Source organism: Ornithodoros turicata, chromosome 2 (assembly GCF_037126465.1).
Source record: "Ornithodoros turicata isolate Travis chromosome 2, ASM3712646v1, whole genome shotgun sequence".
Classification (NCBI taxonomy): domain Eukaryota; kingdom Metazoa; phylum Arthropoda; class Arachnida; order Ixodida; family Argasidae; genus Ornithodoros; species Ornithodoros turicata.
Window position 1 is genome coordinate 123,656,511 of NC_088202.1, and position 24,883 is coordinate 123,681,393.

General features: G+C 47.1%; 1 long non-coding RNA gene across 1 annotated transcript in view; it reads right to left on the reverse strand.

The window, feature by feature from the left end:
- Nucleotides 1-8,712: 8,712 nt before the first annotated feature.
- The window catches only part of LOC135384015 (uncharacterized), a 102,549-nt gene continuing 86,378 nt past the window's right edge, over nucleotides 8,713-24,883 (reverse strand). Inside the window, exon 3 of the long non-coding RNA XR_010420210.1 lies at nucleotides 8,713-8,756. This is a non-coding gene — a long non-coding RNA (uncharacterized LOC135384015). The remainder of the gene's footprint in view (nucleotides 8,757-24,883) is intronic.

Below are 24,883 nucleotides of genomic sequence, written 5' to 3' on the forward strand. Positions count from 1 at the left end.
GACACACTGTTTCTCTTCTTTCGAAGCTTGTTTACACCTCATGCATCATAGGTGTCAAAATGATAATTTCTTTGCTGTTTTGGAACTCTGCATCACGTAAAAATTATGTTTACAGCAGCCAACAATACAGCGTACTGCGTACGTTACCACGCAACAATTATGCGACAAGATGTGCGCCTCACGACTCCCATTGCAACGTTTACTGAAAAGCGTCTCTTCCGGTACGAGTTGTGACTGAAACACTCGAAGCACGTTTCCTTGTGCACGCCAGTGCACCACCGTGCAAGTGAACGTTCTTTCGATTGGCGTTGCCATCCTGCAAGTAGGTTTCACCCCATGAAAGCGAGCGCTAGATGAAGGCGACTTTCAAAATGGTAGTCAATAGTCAAATGTGATGTGAGCATGTAAGCAAGAAAGACAGTAGGAAACTGCTTAGGTGGAATAGGACAGAGAAAAAAAAAAAGTAAAGAAAATCCTACGATAAATTATTTGTGTTAGATTATTACACCCTTGAGAGCAGCGTATTTTCTACAATATTAATAATTGCGAGTATATTTACAGGTAAGATGAGCAGGCCCACATTCGTGTGACTAATATGCGTCACGTGCCGCAGGGTAGGACCACGGATAATTTCAACCCCCGTATGGCTCTTTAACGTGCGGGGGAAAGCTTGGACACACGACGCTGGGAGCAATGTTTACCTCGCCCATATTGCTACCGTCCTCGGCTGGGATCGAACCCGCGATCTTGAGCTCACCAAACCAACATGTTACAGCACTTCAGACTTCTACAACTTCTGCACGTTACAACTTTTAACGTTAAAACTTGTACACTTCAGAATGGAACGTATAGCTGCACCATACAGCAGTGAACTCAGTAACTTAAAACATGTAACGTCCTTATTTTCTTAAAGTGTATAGGGTATTTTTTTATGTACTCGTATAGTCAATGCAAAAACAGCGTGTAGCTGAAAAGTAGGTGTTAGGATGTTCAGAAAGGGCATTGGACGTTGATTTGTAAATTGCTTTGCGATACACCTGGCAGAGGAGGAGGGCGACATTCCATGAAAAGTGTCCTGTATATAGTTCTTGAGAACTAGAAGACACTTTCTAGTTCTAGTTTGGTTTTTCATCCCTCTTTTCAGGTTTACAGTAGAAGTGTCTTCATTGGTCCCGGAAGAGGGAACTAGAGAAGTGCCAACACCTAAAATACTACAGTAGCATGCCCTACTACAGACATGCATTATATTTAATATAGTACACGACACAGAGCTACGACATTATGTCTCCTAGGGCAGCAGGCTTGCGGAACTGCCACCCATTTATGTCAGATTCGCCCACAATGGGAGGGCGACAACAACAAAGGTGCCCCGCAAACAATCCACCTCTCCTCGGTAATGCGAGGATTACCGGAACGCAGTAATAAATATCACGTAATGACGACACATTCCTGCTGGTGACAGCGACTATGCTTCCTTTTGCGGAAGCACGTTCGCCTGTCGAAACCTTGCCATGTCTGTGTCGCCACAAATGGTATCCCGTGAACATACACTATGTTTTAGCACTGAATATGATTTAATAGATGGTGCTATAGTTATGGCTGAACCGGTTGTTACTTACCAACACCACTTTGGTGGTAATCGCCATTATTTTGAATCGTTACGCGGAGTATTTGACTCGGGAAAAGAGAAATAAGCAGTTCCTTTTCTCGTAGGACTAAGTGCGTCAACAGAATGCCAGCGCCCTGATGAAGTGAAATACCGGGACGAAATAACAAGGCTATGGTGACCAAATACTAGGCATTCAAACCCAATCCCTGTCAGTTCAATTCAGTCCCAAAAAGTAACATAACACGGGCTGTTGCTCTCTTCTGCCAGGTAAAGTACTCCGAGATGCATTATTCACTCGTAGCACTGTGTCGTACTCCCATGTGACAGGGCGGTTGCCGCATTCTCGCTCTCCTAGCGGCGGGTCAGTGCACCTCCTGCATTACATCCAAGGGGCAGGACGTGCTCCTCACTCCTCAGTTATAGAAAAATGACGCACATGCTTTAGCTACCACTCACAATTCTTTCAATAATCGAGTCGTAATTCCGCGGCCGCCTCCACAAGTTCGCACATTCGCACACATGAACGCGTCTCTGTCTAACTTTGCTACATCTATGCTCCTATAAGCAGTTCCACCATGTCAAAAGATACAAGATGTCTGTACAATATACGCCATTTGTCGTCCTCTATTCAGCGCCGGCATAGAGAAATTACGGCCCCGGGGATGGGTCGTGTCCGGGCGCCCTGCTCACGTCTCGATACCACAGTCCAAGTGTTTATTTTCTACAGGATTACGATAGGCCTTGGGTCCCGCGGGCCCCTGAAGAGGATCGGGCCCCTGAGCGCCATCCCCGGCTGCCCCACCCTCTCGCCGGCCCTGCCTCTATTCACATCGAGCGTAACACAAGCAAGTCACAGTAACCTAACACCGCTTCTGTTAAATTTAGTTCCCAAACCTTGCTTGACACGATATGTGCAAGTATGTGTAATACATGCACGCCTCAAAAAAAAAAAAAAAAAAGAAAGAAAAGAAAGAGAAGAAAGAAGCGAATGAAAAAAAAAAGAAAAGCGATTTGAAATACGTGTATACGTCTATAATCGACGTCAACGCAATGTGCCACCAATGTCATTTATGAGCAGTGTTTTGATCATTGGGGGGGGGGGGGGGGATATATTTATTAGACGAAAAGGGGAAAAAAACGGGGAAAGGTCAGCCAAACGGGACGTCGGCTTGCTATTCCAGAAATAAGAAATAATAATAAATAAATAAAAAGAAAAGATAAGAATTAAAGAAAGAAAGAAAGAAATAGGAAGGAATAATAAATAAATAAATAAAATTAAGAAATAAGAAATAAAGAAAAAGAAAAAGAAGTAGGAAAAAACGAAAAACTACCAGATGATGAAAGAAGGATGAGGTAGATTAAAGACAAAGATGACAAAAAAAAGATTACTAACAAACGGTGAAACAATGATGAGATGAATCACAGAAGATGACTTTAAAAAGAAAGCATGAGGTTAATGCGTTGAAGGTGAGAGTGGGGCACAGAAGAAGAATGAGATTTCACGACTGAGTTCACAGGCTGTTCATCAGACCTGAGTCTCTCAAGGAAGTCAGAACTGCTTTGGTCACAGACTGCTGTGTGTGATCTCGTACTGGGCCGAGCAGAGTGGCCAGAGAAAAGTCCGCGCACCGCAGCTCGAGTAGGCGTCGTCTCAGCGTGGCTCGAGGGGTGTCGAATCTGTGACAGTCGAGGAGAAGGTGTGGCACATCAGCTTCAACAGCGCAAGTGGGGCATTTGGGCGACTGGAGAAGGCCCATTTTACAGAGAAGTAGAGGTGTCCTGGTGATCATTGGTTGGAAGGTTATTCATTTGATGTCGCGATACAGGTGACTGAAGGGACGCCTACTGCCGGCGTTACTATTTTCGGAAAAACCTTTAAAGCTGGCAGGTAGGAATGATTTTGAACATGTTCTATTTCCAGTTAATGCTACGACAATCTCAACTTCCATTTTGCGTAGCCTTCGTACACATTTCAGAATTTGTGCGGGCCCGTGGGGCTACTTGATGCAGGTTTGTTTTTTAAAATAAAATATGCTATGACGACAGCGTACTATGCGATTTTCTCCGGTGGGTTATACGGCAAGGCGAACATGTTATCGAAGAGAGTATGTAACTACATCCTCAATTACCTGATACTCATTATTCAAGTTTGGAGATTTTCAAGGGAGGGAGGGGGGTGTCGAGGGGGGGGGGGGGTGTCAAGGTAGCTTGTCGTTGCTGGCCGCACTCAAGTGGGCATCGTCACGACTATAGCAAAAAAAAAGGGGGGGGGAGAGGGGAGTTGACGATTTCAAAGTGAGGCATAGGGAGGCTGACCGATACTCATGGGACGGAGGCACACTGTAGATGAGAGGTGCGCTCGAGTGGTCTTTCCGCGAGGCCTGTTTCTTGAAGAAAGTGCACGAGGCGGCGGGTTTTTTTAAAAGTCGTTCTGCATAAGAACCTTCGGGGAAGAGGATGTCCGTCAGTATGCCAGGCCTGGCGTGGGGAAGATGAGCTTCCCGCATAGTATGGTATGCACGGCATTCTGTCAGGATATGGGCGATATTCTCCAGATGATTACAGTGACCGCAACTGGAGTCCTCCCTGGAGCCGATCTTGAACAGTTGCGAGTTCGTGAACGCAGATCCCGTGCGTAACCGATGGAGCACTGTCTGCATAACACAGGGAAGATCTTTCGAGGGAAGAGAGGGTCGATGATTCTGCATGATGTCCCGGATGCCAGGATGACGCACCTCAACTAGCCGTGATTTTCAGGGAAATGTGAGGTAGCAGGATTGGAGCCATTGGGGTACGCCGCGAAGTATGAAAAATCTTAGGTTGGGGTCCATCTGTGGTAGAACATTCAGGTTACGTGTACTGTCTGCAAACCACAGTCGACGAGAAACGTCGTACGTGACGCTGTGTAGTAGTCGACCTGCGTCGTGCGCTGTGAATGGAATAGCACGATATCGGCGCATACTATGTGCCCCTGTAGCGAGACAGTCAGCCTTTTCATTGCCAGGGATACCGCAGTGGCTGAGCACCCACTGGAACCTAACCTCGTGACCGTCCTGGACAACAGCCTCGTGAACAAGAAGGGCGCCATACACCATCTAAGCGCACGATGAGTATGGGCCACTGTCGCAGTACACGACCCAACGATTGGGAGTCTACAACTCAAGCACTATGCGTCAGCCAGGCATCCGTGACGTTATATGATAAAGACATATTGTTCCTGGAGTAGTGGGATAAAGGGGCTTGACATGTACACTGAAATGTGACACGTGAAAGATAACATCAGGGGTATTCATAAAAGGAGCCTGTTTGGTTCGCAATAAATTTTATGTTTCTTGCAAGTCTAGCACAGTGTTTGTCTTCTCTTGTCTGCCCTCGTTTGAAGTGCTAGTTTACCTCGATGCATTCATCAATGAAGTAATTCGAGGCCTGAACTTTGTCGTTGCCTACATCGACGATCTCTTGGTCTTCAGCGCGTCGCATCAGCAACATGAACAGCGTCTCGGACAGCTTCTCCACTTGCTTTAGGAGTATGGTCTGGTGGTTAACGCGAACAAGAGTCTTTTCGGTGTGTCTGAGCTCGAGTTTCTCGGCCGTTACGTGACCGCAGCCAGCATCCGCCCTCTCGAACACAAAGCCAAGGCAATCAAGAAATTTCCACAGTCAACAACGATCCGTCAACTCCCACGATTCCTTGAAGTGGTGTACTTTCACCTCAGGTTTATCGCCAACTGCGCGGCCATCATTCAGCCTCTCATTGACCTTCTTCGGTCAAACGCAAAGCCGTTGTCCCGCGTAATGGTCCGAAACTGCTGAAGCTGCTTTCGTCGTCATGCTCTTTCACCCACAGCATTATATGCAACGCATCTATACCTGATTCAGGCATGCTCAGGTGAATAAATGCTCGTGCCCCAGTTCTGCTCTGGCTGGCACAGATCACGGACAGTTGCTCCGCTGGTCAGTTGCTCTTCACACTGACTGTTGCGACAGCGCACTCTTTTCTTATGAACAATATCTAGCTTTCACGTTCCTGACACAATGGCAGTCAATATTTTACACTTTGCATAGCTGCACTCTCGAATTTTATGCCAGTAACAGACCGAAAAGTTATTTTAATGCAACGCGTTATAATGAAGGCAGTAATGACATTTTATTGCTTTCATAAATTCGCCGCTTGAGAAACGGTAGCCTCGCTACGCAGGGGCAAATCAACACCATCGTCTTTTTTGATTTTTGATGTTTTTTTTTGGGGGGGGGGGTCGGTTTCTTTTTTTGGGGGAGGGGGCCTCGGAGCGCGTGGTGGGGGAGGGTAGAGAGGGAAATCCAATGTATAATCTGACGTTTGGGAGCGATCGCCCCCCCCCCCCCCCCCCTGGATCCGCCACTGCCGCTACGACATACCGTCCAGCCAACGACACCGTCAATGCTCTGCGTGCAGGAGACCGGAAGAAAGAACGTCACACAACTTCCGTTGACCTCCTGGTTGGCCGAGGATGTGCGGCATCCGTCAAAAGTCGTCGACCGAAAGCGGAGGCGGCTTTTGCCGCCCCGTGGCAAGAGTTTAGCGCGCCGCACTCTCGTTTCCGCGCTCATTCCTCCGCATGTGGGTAGGCGGCTGAACTCATTGGCCGCGTACCCACATGTGGCAAATGCGCGCGGTAACACGTATGCGGGGCGGTAAATTCTTGCCGCGCTGCGGGAGAAGCCGCCTCCGCGTTCCGCTTCCCCTCGACCGCAATTCGCGATTTTTAGCGGCATGCCTTACATCGTCGGCCAATCAGGTGGTCAACAGTGACTGCGTCACGCTTTTGTTTCCTTCCAGCCTCCCACGCAGTCTGCAGCGCGTTGACAGCGTCGTCAGCGCCGATATCTTGAGAGCCACGGAACCCGCAGGCGGTTTCCGCACATACCAACGCCCGCACGGTTGCGGCATTCGTCTTCTCAAGTTCGTGCCCTCATTGGCCATTAGGGAATGGCGTTTTCTCGTTTTTTTCCAGAGACGGAATTCCGGAATACTCTCAACATCCGACGCCTGCTTTTGTCATCTACGTATTCCATCGCATAACAGCCAAACTACGCCACTATTTCACATGGGGTTTTCGATACCGTGGTCAGTGGTCCAGGAGGAATAAAATGACACTATAGTGTCGAAACCGACTGGAACAGATGCGACCGTCCCTTTGAAGAGTCACTACGGATTAAAAAAAATATTTATTTTGTTTCGTATCCTAAATCAGCCTCGTTCAAGGACTGAGAATAGCAATGTCGTCAGTGCATACTACGAATTTTCGAAAGGAGCCGGAAAACATCATCGTTTCGGATTCTCCAAGAGCACCACAGGTGACGTCCTCGGGATTTCTGGACTCTAGCTCTTTCCTATAGAACGAGCACCGCAACGCGGGGTTGTTGATAACAGAACATAATGATAAAAAGGAATGGCGGCCTTGTCCCTGGCTATCATTGCTTTTTATCATTATGATCTGTCCTACGGAACAGCTCGAGCGTCTCCGCTCTTCGCCCAACGTTACAATCCTGCCAGAAGCCATAGTGAGAAGACGGAAATCGACATTCGAGGAGCAATGTTGCCAGACACATTGCAGATTGCGTACCCTATGACGTCCTACCTCTTAAAAGTGAAAATAATTTTGTGATACTCCCACTTCAAGTAGGGAAACAATACTTTGGGAGAATACATGCGATGTGAGACACTTGCACATAGGCGTCACAAGCGAGGTGGTGTAGTTCCACGTCGGTTGTAGATACGAGTATTGTCTTGTGTACTTCGCGTTGTATTTTGGCGGCGCTTATCATTAATACAGCGCAAATGCAAACTATATCTGGGCGACTCTTACTGTGTTAGATAAGTAGCCGGCAATCCGCTTACACAATGATAGCCCTTACGTCAGTCTACTTTACTTTAGTTTGGGCGAAAAATTAAATGTGAAATGTCAACCAAAAAGTTGCCTGCTGCTTTCTTCCTTTCCAGTACGGTGAGTATTCATTACAGTATCCATTGAATTTGCAGCTATATGCGTACAGCAATATGCATGCTTGGAGCTATTAGACCTGTACCAGCAGAAACGTGTGTGCGACCTCATAGTCGCCTTTGTGCCATTAAACGCATAATCTCTCTCTCTCATAGTCGCAATCTTCATTCGAGAACCCATTCTGACAAAAGAATAACCAAAAGCGATCAACACCATTGCAATATGTGCTGTTGTGAGTTCGGGCTTGTGTACATGGGGGAGCTCCCAATTCATCACATCAACGTAAAGTTTTTGTTGGGGAAGCTCCATAAGTACATAACGTATACGATAGAAGCAATACAAGGCAGGTGTTAAGAAAGGCTAAATCTGAATTTTATATGCATTCAGCTCCCAGTTCATCTGAACTTGCGCGTGCACTGGAGGTACTGGCGTGGCAGGACGATCATATAAGCTGCCGAATCCGTTTACCTTTCCTGTTTGCATAACATCTCGCAATACGTCAAAACGCAGGGCGCAAACACATTCCTCTGCGAAGTCGCCGTTCTCTTTTTTTCATTCCTCTTTCCTTCTTTCTCATCTCATGGCATTGGACCAGAGCACAGGCGATGGAAGAATTGCTCCAGTTGAAGACCTCTTATTTTTTTATTGTGTTTCTGTGCGACAAAATACTGCTACGACTATGTAGCAATGCGAATCGCTTGTGACGCGAGCAGTATACTGAAACGTGATACGAAAATACATTATTTGAACGTAAATAGGACCAGTAAATGGGATTCGTAAGCGTTTTTCGTATATTATCCCTGTAAGGTTAGAGAAGTGACCGTGGCTGCCGGCAGCGCATCTTCACAAAAAGAAAAGAAAAAATGAAACAACATTCAGCACTTCGCCTTTTCTCGTGCGAAAACTTTAATTTTTCCGCCACTATACATAGCCCTGTATGACATACAGAGTAACTGTTATGCAGAGCTCATTAGATCATTGTACTCTCAGCGCGAAGCCTCTTCATTTGCAGGACACCATGAAAGGGCCGTAGCCCAATGTGCCCAATAACAGTTCCCTAAACGCAGCTAAGTTTATTATCTGCAGTAGGGAAGGGCATCTCCTTTCTGCAAGCTGCGAGGATGCTGCAGCTATTCCGGAAGTTGGATACGGCGGAAACCAATCTAAAAAAGAAAAGGAACGACAGGGTTAGCGGGTATCTTCTGAAAAATACGGGAACAGCCATTGGCTTACGGCGATGAACTAAAAATGTTGCAGAAAGATAGCACAACGAAGGGACTCCTGAGGCTCAGTCCGACCAAGCCACTGCGATCAGCCAGCATAGAACAGTGCAACAGCATGTTACTTTTTTCTATCAATAACAATATCAGTACTTAACGACAGTGATGGCCACTAACTACTTCTACAGTAGTTTAACTATAACTACTAACTACTTTGCGATTGAGTAGTTTAACTAGTAGTTCAACTACTTTTCAGGGGAGTAGTTAAAACTACTTCTTTAACTACTGCAATGTAGTTGTAGTAGTACTTAACGTTGTCCGTCAACAACAATCCCTAGTGTCCTTGGACACCTAAATATGAATCACAAGCAATGATAAGCTTATGAAAAAGGGTTAAAAATTGAGCTGTTCGGTTTTCTGGAATCATGATTAAAAGCGTTAAAACCCCAGTGCCGCGGAGCTAAAAAGACAGACACAGACGCATGCACACTGCATATGTCTGTGTCTGTCTTTTTAGCTCCCTGGCATTGGGGTTTTAACGCTTTTAATCGTGATAAACTTATGCCCAAGCCATTGCTACGATCGCCAAATACAAAGCTTGCGGCGTGATTCTTTCTCTGCCTACGCCATAAACTAAGTTGCAGAATTATTTCACAGAAAATGGGGCTTCACTAGACAAGGATTAAAAGTGAAGATTTAGTACACATGCACGACACAGTTGCTCTGCTTCTTCGTTCTCATCAAACAAGTAGCTCAAGGTAAAAGTCGGAAGCACAATCGTGCCGTAAAGCTTGCAGCAAAATCGGAAGTAGTTGGCGCCTTCAGTAACCTAACTACTGTAGTGAACTACTTAAAATAGTAGTTTAACTAGTAGTTGCCACTACATTTCTGCAAGTAGTTGATAACTACTTTTTAACTACAATCAGGTAGTTTAACTAGTAGTTTAAATACATGTAGTTAACTACTTGCCATCACTGCTTAACGAAATCTACGTGTTCAAGTCAAACCGGGACTTTCCGTCTCCTGAGTGTACAAATGGCTCGCGCTACTTCTTTTTCGTCATTTTCACATGCGACAGACCTCCGCGTTCACCACGTGGTGGTCCAAAGTTTGTGCAAAACAGAAAAAAAAAAAAAGATGCTGGACAAGATGGCCAACAACGAGGTGAGCGCGCACGTAGAAAAGCGAATTGTCATGAAGTTTCTCGTGAATGAAGGCGTAAAGACAACTGAAATTCACAGAAGACTTCAGTCTCAGTATGGCCACGATATACTTAGCCGCAGCAAAGCGTTTGAGTGGTGCAAACGGTTCCGAGACAGCCGTACATCAGTGCAGGACGATCCCGGCCGGGGCGGCTCAGAGCCCAGTGTCAGAGTTCCTGAGAACATCCAACTTGTGGAGCGCCTGATCCTCAAGGACCGACGGATAACACGTCTCGAACTGGCTCGAAAGACGGACCTTTCTGTGGGAACGTTGAACACTATCATTCATGAACACCTCCGGTTTCGGAAAGTTAGTGCCCGTTGGGTCCCGAGGCAGCTCTCCGTGTTTGACCGGCAGAGAAGACTGGAAATCTCCGAAGAGCTAAGGTACCGTTTCGACACTGAAGCATAGCCGTTCCTTGATCTGATCATCACGTGCGATGAAACGTGGGTGTACCATTTCACTCCTCAGTCTAAACGTGCATCAAAACAGTGGAAGCATCCGGGCTCGCCAGCTCCCAAGAAGTTCCGAAGCACCCCGTCTGCGGGTAAGGTCATGACCACGGTTTTCTCGGACAAGGCTGGCGTTGTTCATGTTGATTTTCTGCCCAGTGGTACCACCATCAATAGTGCATATTACTGCCAGGTTCTCAGGGATGTGCATAAGGCGATGAAGCAAAAGCGGCCGGGCCTCATCACCAAAGGAGTCCTCCTCCTACAGGACAATGGACGCCCGCATACCGTGCACGTCACGACCTGCACCTTCCAGGAACTTGGCTGTAAGTTGCTTCCACATCCCCTTTACAGTCCAGACCTCGCCTTCAGAGATTTCCATCTCTTCGGGCCACTGAAGGCGTTCCTTGGGGGCCGCCACTTCAGCTGCGACGACGAGGTCAAGAATGCGGTCCGATCATGGCTGCTACGCGCCGGTAAGGATTTCTACGCTGCTGGCATCCAAGCCCTTGTGAAACCCTAGGACAGGTGCATTAGTGCACCTGGAGATTATGTTGAAAAATAAAACTAATTTCTCGCCTGTAAGTTCATTTTACTTTTCCGAAAAATGAAAAGTCGCGGTTTGACTTGAATACCCCTCGTATGTTGTCTCATGTATTGTTCCTTTAGAATAAGAGAGAGAGGAAAAAGCTCCGTTTCCGAGCTTCAGTTTTATTTCGAGAAATCTAGTACCATTAAGGTTTGTCTGCTGTTCGCTCTCTGCACTCTTCTATCACCTTGAGGCCTGTAATTCATTGTCCACCCCAACCTTTGGTCTGCGATTCCTATAGCCATCGACAATGGCCTCACGCAACTCTTTCACTGGGTGTTCGTAATCGCGGACGTATTTCGCTTTTAGAATGTACTGCTTGCGACACACTTGTCTGATATCTCCAGCTCCCGTAAAAGCGGGTTACCGTACCAAGTTGCTGTGCTACCGTCGCCTTCGCGTTACTTCCGTTCCCCTGGTGGCGGCGCTAGAGTCACTGTACCGGGGAAGAGTACCGCAACCGCTCCGCGTCGTCTGCTCCGGCAGCCAGATTGCTTCCAAGCCGCCACGGATCGCGTGTTAGGATAGCTGTAGTCAGTGTTACATCGCGTTGATTTCGCGGCTGTGCACCAAAAATTTTGTGACTTCCTGTGGTGGCACTCGGCTAATACTTAATGAAACAGGGCACAAGCGTCACTACAGTATAGTTTGTTGCATACTGTAGCTAACAGACGATTTATGTTGGCGCGTGTTCGCCTCTAAAAGGCATCGTCGAGTCTCGTTTGCGCTCTATAGATCAGTTTGTTTTTTTCTTTTAGTTCACTTGTTTTGTGGACATAAAACTATAGTGCTCGTGTGTGCAGCTTGAGGTCGACATAAATAACCTCCACCAGTTTTGTTATCATCTCTTCGCAATTAAATTCCTATTTCACACGTTCAATGGCTATGTGAATGCCAACTTTTTTTTCCACGCGCATGTAAAGTGCTGTGGATTGTTCTTCCAATCCCCCGCTCCAACGCAAGTAGTTGATCTTAAATGAGGAGTAGACCGTGAGCTTCAAGTCACTACATTCCGTCTCAGCCTTTGCTCATTTCTTTTAAGACTGCGACCTCGTCGAGGGGACCATTACATGACTTGTCTGCAGGTTTTTCCTGTGCATATTCCTCGATGCTCTGGTGACAGAAATTTGTGACGGTGTTGACTTCCTCTGCAAAGTTGATTCACTTACAATTACAGCTCAATATTTAGGAATAGTTTTCATAACTTTCAATATTTAGGAATAGTTTTCATAACTTTCAATATTTAGGAATAGTTTTCATAAGTTTCAATAAATTTCATAGTGGATATCTACATATATTTCGACGCATTACCATCATCCACTGCCCCTTAATCTTACACTAGGTTGTCATCAACTTCAGTGTGCAAGTCTTTTGGTGACTCCTCGGAGAACTCTGCGTGCGAAGAACGGGGGACAGGAGCCTTCCTCAGCCTCGTAGGTGTCCGGTATGCAAAACTGCTTGGGACTGCCGTCCACTTCAACTTCTTTCGAATTTCCTTGTCCTCGAAGTCGTCGCGTGTGAAGTGGTTCTGTTAATGGCGTTTTGTTAGCGCCGCAGGACAAGGAACGCAATGGCAAGATCCAACAAGCACTACTTTGATACGCCCGGCTGTTCTTCGCACAGTTGAACTGTTATTCAATACTGTGTGCAAAGGTTCTGCAATGAAAAATAAACACGTCACGAAATTTACCTCGCTCAAGCGTGTGTTATTCGTAGGCGCGAAGTTCTTCCGGCAGGTTCTGTGCCGATCTACGCGTCTCGTCACTTTTGCCCGTCGGAATGCAGAAAAATGCTTTGCCTGAAGCTGTCCCGTTGCAGCACAACATCCAGACATGGTTGTTCGTAGTTCCTCAGCTCTCTGATATCCATTTCACGTACAAAAAACCAAGAGCGGCGCTGACATGCGTTCCAGCTATTGCGTTCCCGGTAGACCCGGCGGGAGGCTGGAAGCAAAGAGGAGGAAAACGCACCACGTGACGGGCCTCGGCGAATGAGCAAGGCGGCCGCACGGGGAAAGCGAATGCGATACGCTTCCCCCGGGTACAGTGACTCTAGGCGGCGGCAGAGCCGTATATTAAAAGGGAGTCTGACCATTGGGAGGAGTCACAAAAAGAGGCTCGACCTGTCAATCACAGTTTCGCTCCTCTGATTGGTTTGCTTTTTACCAAGGGGGTCGCCATGACACCATACTGCCACCCAAAATGGCGACGAAAACAAACACAGTGAAGCGGGGATTTCGTGAAAAAAAAATTTCACAGACTAACCTGATTTTACGCTGCAAATGTACATCCCAATATAAATTTCTCGGAAATCAGTTTCAACTTATGCTCATCCATCGCTATCTAACTGAAAATAATACGTTTTGTCGCCGGCGTTAGGCCTAGTGAACACGGCGATCACAACGAAATCATAACAAAAACGGCGCTGTGCTGTACAATCTTATATTTAACAGCTGGATTTCATGGATATAAACATTCTTGCCTCTTATATTTCAACTATTCATGTAGATTTGTTTAAAAATCATACCGACAACAGAATGTGTCCCAGCAGGTGGTTCTGCCGGCAGCGGTAGAACGACGGAAGCAGACGACAATTCCCGACGTGCCTTACTCTCCCTAGGTGGCGCTTATCAAATTTGCACCAACAATCCACTACTTTTGCAGATTGCGAGAGGTATCCATTTCAATCCCATCCCATCCACTTGCCACCCAAAATGGCGCTGCCCATGTTGGATAGGGGGCCAAATAGTGAGGATAGGCTCATTGATAGCGCCCCATATTTGAAGTCTTCATTGGTTGGAAAGCTGAAAAAGTGGGTGGAGCTTCAGGTATAGGCATGACCCATTAATGGCCAGACTCCCTTTTAATATACGGCTCTGGGCGGCGGCAGAGCCATTTATAGGGAGAGTTTGGCCATTCTCTGATCTTTTGCCGCCTCGTGGGTGGAGCCTATTTTGACGTCAGAGTCGTCGTTGCGCCGCCCAAAAAGACTGAATCCAAGCAGAATCCGCTAATCAGCCATCTGATGCGCGCCATATTGATGCTGTCCGTCAGCTTTGTTGTCGCAATGAATGCAATCTACAGGAATAACCGGCTTATGACCCACAGCCGCCTCTGATAAAGGGGGGTTTTGTTGCCAAACTGAAAGAGTTCAAGAACGAAGGGCTTTCGAAGGACAATGTACGCACGTGTCTTCCCTCCTTGCATCGTAAACAACGATCTGCATCAATATGGCGTCGGCGACCGGCTGACAACGGGACAACAATAGAGCACTGCGAGGAAGGTGGCTTAGCCGTGACGTTGCATGACGCGCTTCAAGTTAGGCTCCTCCTAATGGCCAAACTCTCCCTATAAACGGCTCTGGGCGGCGGGACTGCGCAGCGCCACCAGACGGAAGAGATGGCGATCCGATAACCCCGCGTCGTCTGCTAGCTCCAAATGCGTCGAGGGGACAGCGCTTTCTTCGGAATGCGAAGTGGAATGGGAATTGTAACCTGTTTTCTTTTGTTCCTGTTTGCTGTTTTTGAAACATAAGCGAGGAAAGCGCTTTCCCGTCGACACATTTGGAGGTAGCAGACGACGCGTGATTATCGGGTCGCCATCTCTCCCGTCTGGTGGCGCTGCGTAGCCCCGCCGCCACCAGGGGAACGATAGTGACGCGAAGGCGATGGTAGCATAGCAACTTGGTTCGGTAACCCGCTTTTACGGGGCCTGGAGATGTCAGACAAGTGTGTCGCAAGCAGTACATGTCGGAGGAACGAAGAGGTATGGATGAAAGCGGTACAGTGTTGGACAAAAGTTTACGGAACACGCTCCGGCGCATTCCTTCCTCAGACACACGCTAGCAGCGAATGCAAATAGCGAGTACAAGCAAATACAAACTGGGTGACTGGGTTACCTAGGCACATGTCTGTAAGTCTATACGGTCCCATTCGCTCCTAGCGTGTTACTCTGAGGAAGGAATGCCCCGGAGCGTGTCCAGCACTGTAAGCACAGCCGTCTCAGCAATACCGCAACTTTGAGAAGACGGGGCTGTTGGGGGTTCAAAGACGAATGTTGCCAGCAGCTAAAAGTTCGAGGAGAGTATAGAATAGTTTGCGAGCCTGACGTCACACTCTAGACGCTGTAGTAAGCAGCGCATCTGCTCAGTATGGGCAAAACAGCTGTGGTTTTCAGATGGAGTGATCGGTGTTTTCATGCAAAGTGGGCATCGCGCAAAGCCGTGTATCGTTCGGCTATACACCCCGATGGAAAAAGGATGCGAAGATACTTTCCAGACATCAGTGTCCGCGTAACGCAGTTTCAGTTTCCAGAAACGCCCAGATCAAGCATTCTCGCCTCAGGTGAAGTAATTTGTACACTTACAGCGACTTGTACGCTTGTACAGTATCAGCGGTGAACCGGCTCGGCGAACTACAATGCGATTGTGATCGGCGGCATGTTTTGTGGTTGGACTATCCACTGATCGATGTGCGGCGCAAACGGATCGTCATGTTGTATACCGTTTCAACTTCGTCTTGTAGCAGCACTTGTCTGATTCTTTCGGAGCTCTAAATTATTCGGGCATTATGGAAGGAGACAGTCGAAATCGGAGTAGCAGTGCAACATAGCCGATGTCGCACTTGCGGAAAGCATTCGCATGCTACAGGTCGTGCTGAGGACTGGGAGGTGGTGGGTTCGAATCCTACCACCGACTGTGCTGTCTGAGGTTTTCCCCGGGTTTTCCGATGACTTTCCCGACGAATGTCGGCACAGTTCCCCCTGAAGTCGGCACAGAACGCAAACTAACTGCTTATCCCCCACTCCTTCCTGCTGTCCTCTCTCCATCTGTCCACGTCTGTACGCCGCTCATAGCCACAGTTGCTTCGCGGCGCTAACACGGAATAAAAAAACATTTGCACGCTGCGTTCAGTGTGTTTTGCCCACACGAACCCCGCGCATGTGCAGATAGCGCCTCTTGTTTGCAAACAGTAAAGTGGTCTAAATATTGCGATTGAAGGAGGTCATAAATGCCCTCGCATCTCAAGTGTCCCCTTTGGGGTTTTAAATTGACACTGAGAGTTACGAAGGCAAGAAGCGCGTTCAGAACATTCAGAACTGTGATTTTTTTATCGTTTGTGTGTGTGTGTGTCATGGCAAGTGAAGGTATATAGCATACATAGTGGCTACCGTTTCGACCTCTGGTGAATGAATGGCTATGACACGCTACAGTGCCGGAACGGAGGGGAAATGAAGGTAGGAGGAAAAAGGAAGCTAAATTATCTCAGATGGATTAATGAGGCCATAGGGCGAAGGGGAGATAACTAGTGAAGGTTTGCTGATGGCATCCTTTGCGGTGATTGATAATGGCAGTTTCGAGTAGGATTCGCCAAGTGTCGTCTTTGCAGGCAATAATAGATTTCGCCTCATTGAAAACAGGACGACAACCCTGATAGCTGTTCAAATACGGGAATAATTCAGAGGATGATGATTTTTTAGCCACATTTTTTTAGCAACAAGAGACATAGGACCGGGTCGGCCATATTCTCAGCAAAGGCCCGAAACAAAAAAAAAAGGAAAGTTACATCTGTGCCAAGTGGGGGTACCGCGGTGGTAAAGAAGAGTTCAGGCGAGCATTTTTGAGCTCAGGTAAACGGCAATAAACAATGTTGCTAAAAATGCTGGTATGGTGCTGGACAAAATTCTACGGAACACGCTTCGGCGCATTCCTCCCTCAGAGTGACACGCTAGCAGAGAATGCGACCGGACGAACTTAGACATGTGCCTAGGTAACCCAGTCAGCTGTGTGCAAGTCCGTGCGGTACCATTCGCTGCTAGCGCGTCACTCTGAGGAAGGAATACGCCGGAGAGTGTTTCGTAAACTTTTGTCCAGTGCTGTGCATCCATAACAGCCAGAACCTGTTCCTACCTGTTCCCACCTGTTCCTACGAAGCTGTTCCTAATCAACTGCGACACTCTCGCTGCCGCGCAAGACAGGACTGAGCGCAGCGTGGTCTCTTGCGGACCAGGACAAACACGCTGTCCGCCTGATGAAAATTTCTTCATCTCTTTCCTCTTAAGACATTGTCTGCAACATCGCTGGTGGGACACCACAACCTAGCCTACTCTTGTCGTTACGTTCTTCCGCTTTCCAAGCCTTATACACTGTCAGTCACTCGCGGATCCGAATACCACAGTGACTATTGTCAATCGCAACAACTCACAACAACACCTACCCTTAGTCTTGTCGTACATTCGCTCCGCATTGAAGCAGGGCCTTTCATACTCTGCTACCGAGCTGGACTTTTCGCCAACATTGCGCCTACCTGCAACCTTCTGGGCCCCGACCGCGATCCGACACGGCTATTCTTCCGTCTAAGAGGGTTCAAGGCCCGTGACTCTTCTTTGAGAGACTTAATAACACACCACTACGACAACTGCCTTCCGACAAGGTATTCGTCCTCTAAAATATTACGTCTTCTACTCACGTTTTCATATGTCATGATGCTATGCGCAAGCTCCCTGCACTTCATCATGATGGACCGTGCAGTGTCTTGTCTTCAGTAGACAAAGCAATCACGCTGAACACCGCCAGTGAAAACGTATTGTGTCACTGGACCGCGTCAAGCCAGCCTACCCAAGGATAGAAGCCCCAGCAATGCAGTCCCAACCCCTGCAGCCTTCTAACCGCCATTGTCGCAGCAACCCGTCATATCATCGAGCGCGTAGCCGCCTGTTACACAAGAAAAAGTGAACAGAAAAGAAGAACAGTGACGCTCATGTCAGAGCGTCGCACGTTGGGGCCCGATCTTCAACTTGTCGTTATGCCATAACGCGCCCGCGCACGCACGCGCGCACGTGATTCGCCACGAGCCCTCGCGCGAGCCTATCAAAACGGCTTAGGAGCACGCGAACTTTCAATATAACGATAACGATTGCTATATAGGAGAGTTCAAAATCGGGGCCCGTGACGTGTTCGCAATTACGCTGAAGTTTAAAAGAAACGGAGTTGCAGATACCCTACACGAAGACCACATAGCTCCAGAAACCATCCAGTTATTCGAAGAAGAAGAAAAAACAAAAACAAAAAATGCAGTGGCAGTTCGGTTAGACACCCTGTGCGGCTCACCATGAGAGCAAACGTACCCGTCTTTAGTGCTGGAACATGCCGACACGCATACCGCGCACTCACTTTGAACACATCCAACTCTCTTGTCGTTCTTTTGTTGTTTCTTTTTGTTGTTGTTGTTGTTGTTGTTGCTATAGTCGTGACGATGCCCACTCGTGTGCGACCAACAACGGCAAGCTACTTCGACACCCCCTCGCAGTGTGAAGAACATCTTTCTGAGGCGCATGCATGATTTCGTGACGTATAGTGCATGCCACAAACTGCGTGGCCACCGCACTTTGTGCACGTAGCTTTTCGCTTTGCAGTAAGTTCCAGTTTATGTGTCCAGGCACAGATCTTACTGAGTTGTGCTACGGGAATAGCGCAGTATTAGCCTAATCCGATCCGTTAGCAGTTGTAGGCAGCGGTTTTAGGTAGGGAGCAGTTGCAGCTGGAATGGCACCCCACATACCTCCGAACAGGATGCTGGTTGAATTCAATAGGTACGAACTCTTGAAGCTCGGCGTTGGTCCTGAATGTTAGGATAACTGTTCGGCGGGGAGCATAAAGGCACTTCTTGTCCTTCTCGGAGATATGTCGTACTTTTCTTTGAGGATCCACACAAAACTAATTTAGATATGATATAGGCGGTCATCTATGCATGACAAAGGTACAAATTTGCAGTGCAAGATTCGGTTACGAGCGTTTCAACATCAAAGCCGGATATACGCATTCGATGCCAAGGATATATCAGCAACAGCACCCTGGAAAACACGAAGACGCACATGATGCCGACTTTATTGGAGCCATGATAACGAACCCCGAGGCGAGGGACAAAAAGGGACTTATACACACAGCGTGGTGTGCTTGTGTCTCTTCTTGTTCCTCCTCTCGGGGTTCGTTATCATGCACGTTTGCTACTTAACCATCCCTTCACTGTATTGGAGCGTTGCTTCGCGATGGTCTCCTGGGTGTCATTTGGAGTCTTCGCGTCGACCCATTGGATACCGACTACGAGCCACTTGCGGGCTGTCACTTGTCAGACGAGCGACGCTTCTCCAGGACACACGGCATTCACTGAGTAGTGTCGTCTACTTCTTTCCTCATCCGTGTCTATGCTGCTCTGGGCCACAGTTCGATTATGACATTCACTGAGCCGTAACTTTCCACTACGCGATAAGCAGCACTACCGTGACTACCAAATTAGTAGAGGTATATTGCTGGCGCTGCTTAGCGCTGCTGGCGCTGCATAGCGTTGTCGTCTGCTACGAAGCCTGCATTCTCCCTTGCTGGAAATTGCCGGATGCCGCATGATGTCAGCAGTGTGTTGCTTTCAGTACCCTCTCGCTTCACGGAGACGAAGCGCTCGCTTGGTAATAAATTTGTTCGAATAATATCTGCTCAGTTTTGGAACCAGATATTTCGTACACATGTTCATGACATCCGTAAGGTTACTGATATGCGTAACCTTTGCGGTGATTTTGCTGCGGAGGCCCACTTCAACGTGCGCCGAAATCTCGAAACACGGCACACCACATTTAATGTCACTCGCGGAAGACGGCGTGTCTAAGCAACTTGTACCCCTCCATCAACTTGCCACCGTCCTCGGCCGGGTTTGAACCGGCGACCTTGGGAAGTTTCTCATTGATTAGCTATGCTGTGGGGAAATATTCAAGAACGAAGTAAATGTGAAACAACGCGCATAACAAAAAGAAATCGCCTATGTATTTTCGTGCTTAAGCCATCAACGGCACTGCCCGACCATACGACATTTGTGATTGATTTCGTTCCTTCGAGAGTAATGGCGACACCCAATGAACCGTTGCACATCTTTTTCTCTCTCTCTCACCTTTTTTTTTTTTTTTGCTGAGAGTGGTAATTATTTTTGTTGTTTAGCTGACACAGGCCGCCGATTATTGTTGCATTAGTTGGTCCTATAGGGAACCGAAGACACTCGGAATGTAGCACTCTTGAAACACAGTTAATGTAATTGTACTACTACTACGTTCTATGAATCACGGACATACTTGGCAGTAACGCAGCCATAAGAATATTTACGTTTAGGTTATATAATATATACCGGGTGTTTCAGGGTGTTTTATATAATATATACCGGGGGTTTGTTTTATATAATATACCAATTAATTACAGCGACAAATGACCCGCTTCGGTGGCCGATTTTTCTGTAAAAGGTGTCCACTGAAGGTCCCAAAAGGGGTATAGTACCTATTTTAATGTCGACAGCGCCCTGCTTTAGAAGTTGTTTTTTACGAAACTCATTTGAATTTTTATTTAAATAATGAGCGCCTGCCACTCATTCACACGGTGCGCAGCTTGTAGGTGGTATCGCACAGATACTTGTAAAAAAGAAAGTTGGTCGATTGGTGCACCCGTTTGCGAAGTATTTAGCCCGGGGATTTAACTGAAACACCCGGTATATTTACCACAGGCTAACCTGGCAAAAAGTGTGAATAATAAGCGAAATTTAGAAGCACCACGCAAGGTAGGATGGCCTTCCTTCTCCAGCCGCTTGGCTCATAGATATTACTTCCCCTCCTCGTAACACGTCACGTAATCACGTGCTGAAAGGTTGATGCAACTTCCAAGAATACTGCTTAATACTTTTATCACTCCTTCGCACGTAGATATACAGGGTCAGCCAAGGGTCAGCCAACCGTCGCAGCCAGCAGCCAAGGTATCAGCGAATCGCCGAAGAGGATTTTGAAACACAGGCTTTCCGCGGCTATACAGGTGGTGTCTGAGTCTCGTAGCTCTCGTCTCAGTAGCTACGGCGCTGAAAGCGCTGTCGTGGTTGGTGGACTCTTTATTGTTACGTCACGTCGCTCAAGCGATCAGGCTTTGTCTCCAAGTGGTGTTGGTTGATGCGCCCTCGTGTTCCCAGCTGTAAATCCCCTGCATCGTTACGGGGGCAGCACGCGTTTTCCTTAATTCCTTAAGTTAAGTTTCCGAAGTCCTGCACCTCTTTGAAGAGTGCTGGACAAAAGTTTACGGAACACGCGAGCGGTGTATTTTCTCCTCGGTGCGACAGGCTAGCGGCGGGCGGAAGCGGTCTCGTTCATTCGTTCAGAGGGAGCGCGACGGTAGCGGCACCAATCCAAAACACTTCGCCGGCACATTCAAGCGATACCGAAACTACCGCAGTGTGTCGCAACCAGCGCACTCGCCCAACCCTCAGAACGAGTGAACTGGTCCGCTTCCGCTCGCCGCTAGGGTCACCGAGAAGAAAATACACCGCTCGCGAGTTCCGTAAACTTTTGTCCAGCACTGTACACTTTGATTTGATTTGTGGCTTTGATTTTCTGAAAAGTAACATCATCCAAATACATAGGTACAAAACTAAAATGAAAGACCTTGGTGACCTGTCAATGAGAGAGGAAATGGCGCATGTTACTTTACTGTTATGCTCGCTTTTTGCGATAGGTCGGTAACATGAAAAGACCTGCACAGGGGTCCGGTTGCGGCGGTGCGTGCTACAGTGCGTAGCGTGACCGACATTAAAAACAGGAGACAACGTAACATTATTTAGGGAAGCAGACTTGATTGTACTCTCGGCCTTTAAATAGAAGAAAATTGCTCGGCCCATGGTCGAAGGACCAAGAAAAAAACAACCATTGCAATTAGGTATTTTCATTAACCTTCCCCGGAGTATTGTCGCCAAGATGGTGATGGTGATGTGATAAAGAAAAAAAAAGGGCACTGTCACGAAGAGGCAAGATTGTGATTCATTATGTTTGCACTGTGCAGTGCATGGTGCAGCATTGTTTTGACCTTTTGGTCGCTAAGAAATGCGCAATCAAATGTGTGAATTCTACAATGTTTCTAATTTTGTGTAAAGTTGTTTTATAGTCATACATTCACGTCAGGACAAGATATTTATTTTGGCCCGGGACCTTGTCAAGCTGCTCAGTGAATTTCTGTCTCGGGTCGCCACACTTTCGTTAAGGGGAATAAGCTAAACTAAACTTTGGCTTGAGAATAGTACCGGCTATGACAGATTCCCAAACTTCAATTACGCTTTTTCTGCCAGTATCGCTTCAATGCATGCTCAATAGCCGGACTCGGTCAGTCTGACTTTGTCGTGGCTTAAATCCCTACATTTAAATAACCAGTGAAGGGGCTCCGCGATATTCAGTTGAAAGCACCTGTACCGGTGGACATAGTTACCACAACATCAGGTCAAAATACTGTGAAATCTTAGTAAGGCTCGTAAAAAGTTACTGTACAAACAACTATTTTTGCTGAAATACATTATTCACAAAACTACCTGCAGAGCATGATTGCACTTGCCCGAGAATAAGCGATGTGATATAACTGGGGAGCTTGTTCCTACTTTCTGACGTTCGTTTGAACCTCTTATATGTTCACATCCTCTGTCATGACGTAATTGTTACCTATCGTGCAAAGTATATGAGGAAAGGTCAAATGTCAAGGACAAGGCACATGTTTCTCGTGTGAAAACCTTACGTGATTGGTGAACAATAACAACATATATATTGTGATGATGAAGTCGGGAGGTTTTCCACTCTAGGAGTGGAACGCTACCCCGCTACGTGATTGGTGAAAATTAAAGTGGCACTATGAATTTTACCAGCCGTGTCTTCATAATATTTTTTATGTCGTAACAATATACGTGCCTCACATGGTACTCGCCCACAGTAAATAAAAATCATAAGTAATAATAATTAATAATAGATAAAATTACTACTTTTGACAAGCATCACGTTACTGTCTGCGCAATCTGCATTCTGTCTGGCAACATTGCTCCTTCGAGGTGATGTCGCTTTCAGTCTCCTAACCGGAGCAGCAGCTGTCGTACAACGTGGGGCGGAATGCTGTTCCTGAGACGCTATAGGGACCGTGCGACACCTAAAGAGGGCGCGCTGCTCCGTCGCGACAGCTCCGCCAGTGGCGATCTTTGAAGTATCCGACGTGATACCACGCCGCCCATTCTATGCATTCTCAAGTGGAACCGTAGCTTGCGTGGCGACCTCCGTAATTAGAAGGGCTAATTTTCGAAGTGCAAATAATGTGGAACCTTTCTGGGGCGCGAACGAAGAGAATGGAGACAAACTGCACAGAAGCAACCACCGTATTTATAATGCATCTAACAGTACGGAAGGAGAACAGCCACTCCCGTCCTGCCCGGTCAGAACACCTGTAAGTGATACGTCGAGAGGATGGTTATTTGACTCCTCATAAAATGGCTTGCTAGCGAAGGCTATATACGTGTATTCCTTTCGTCGTCTTTGCACACACATAGCTTCGTTGTATTGTTGACTGATTAGATGAGTCACAAAATTAGTGAGCCCATCTTCCTTATCTTTTAGCCTACCACTCCCTATATCCTTAATTTACTGATTTGCTTTATTTTCCCCAACCAAGTCAACAACTTCGTCATACCAACCAAGTCAACAACACATAGCTTCGTCACTGAAATTTACATCGTGCGTCCGTTTTATCCATACAAATAAGCACGTGGGGTCACAACTTATTGCCTGAACTTGTACTGCAGTTTTCCCAGTATCTTCAGATACAATAACTCTAAAGAGATCCTCAAAGAAGAAAGTCTATGAGTTTTTACCTCGGCTACCGCCGTAAGCTTGCGGGACGACAGCTGTGAAATGGTCGGTGAGTAAATACTAAACCTTTTGGACAACGTAGAACTTCTGTTCTCACTGTGAGACTCGTCATACCGGGAGCAATATCGGCTCTGGGCACTGGCGATGAAACACCTCAATCATTATCTCGAAATAGGTTGCCGTTTGGTCGGTGCATTTGACGGTGATATAGTATCCAGCGGCGTTTCACCGTCACGGGAGTGGCAACTGTAAATCATTGATCATTTTGCAGGTCCTCATTCAGTTTCATTGAAACTAGAACAAAAGAAATATATTATATTCGCTCATGTTGTGCACACCTCATGCAACGGCAGAACGCGCGTCAGAAACGCTATTCGCTGCGAGTCTAGTGACTTCGGTGGTATTGGAAGCGTAGAAATCACGAGAAATGAAGCATCTGGTCCCTAATGAAGAGTTCTTTTAGGTGCTGGCACAGTTAGCGACAGTTAGCGATGCTGTGGCAAAAAAAGATACCCGCACTTCACATGTAAACAAAGCTGGCTACCCGGCGGCTATCACGCAAGGTACTTTCTCCGGAGGCCGCATCGCGGCGCCACCAGTTTGTCGCACAGTCCCTCTACTGCTCATCATCTGACATTTACATGACACCATCTACTCTTGGAGAATGCGAATCATGTTCACGGCATTTATATTTTGCGTGCCGAGTCGTTGAGGAGGGGTTGATTTATTAAGCGAAATAACACATATAAGAGTATCCTTTCAAACCATTAGGAGCTGTGTGAAGCAAAAATTGTAGGCGTCAACGCGCACAGTATGAAAAGTGATGTAATGTGATAGAAAAATAAAAAAAATGTGCGATTTAAGTCACGACAAAGTCAGACTGGCTACCCCTGGCCACTTAGCTGCAGTTAGTTGAAATTAAAAAAATGAAAAATAGAAAAAGGGAGAGAACCCAGTAGCTGGGGGACGGGTGACAAACACCCCGAACTAGTGGGAACACTTGTCACAAACGAGGGGACACTTTGGGACCAGAAAGTGCCACAAAATGTCAATCAGATGCGTTTCTTCAAGGAAACGTAGGAGCGCTTTCAACGCAGCCGCTTGATGATTGAACGACTGAGGACCCAGGCTGCTGTGTCT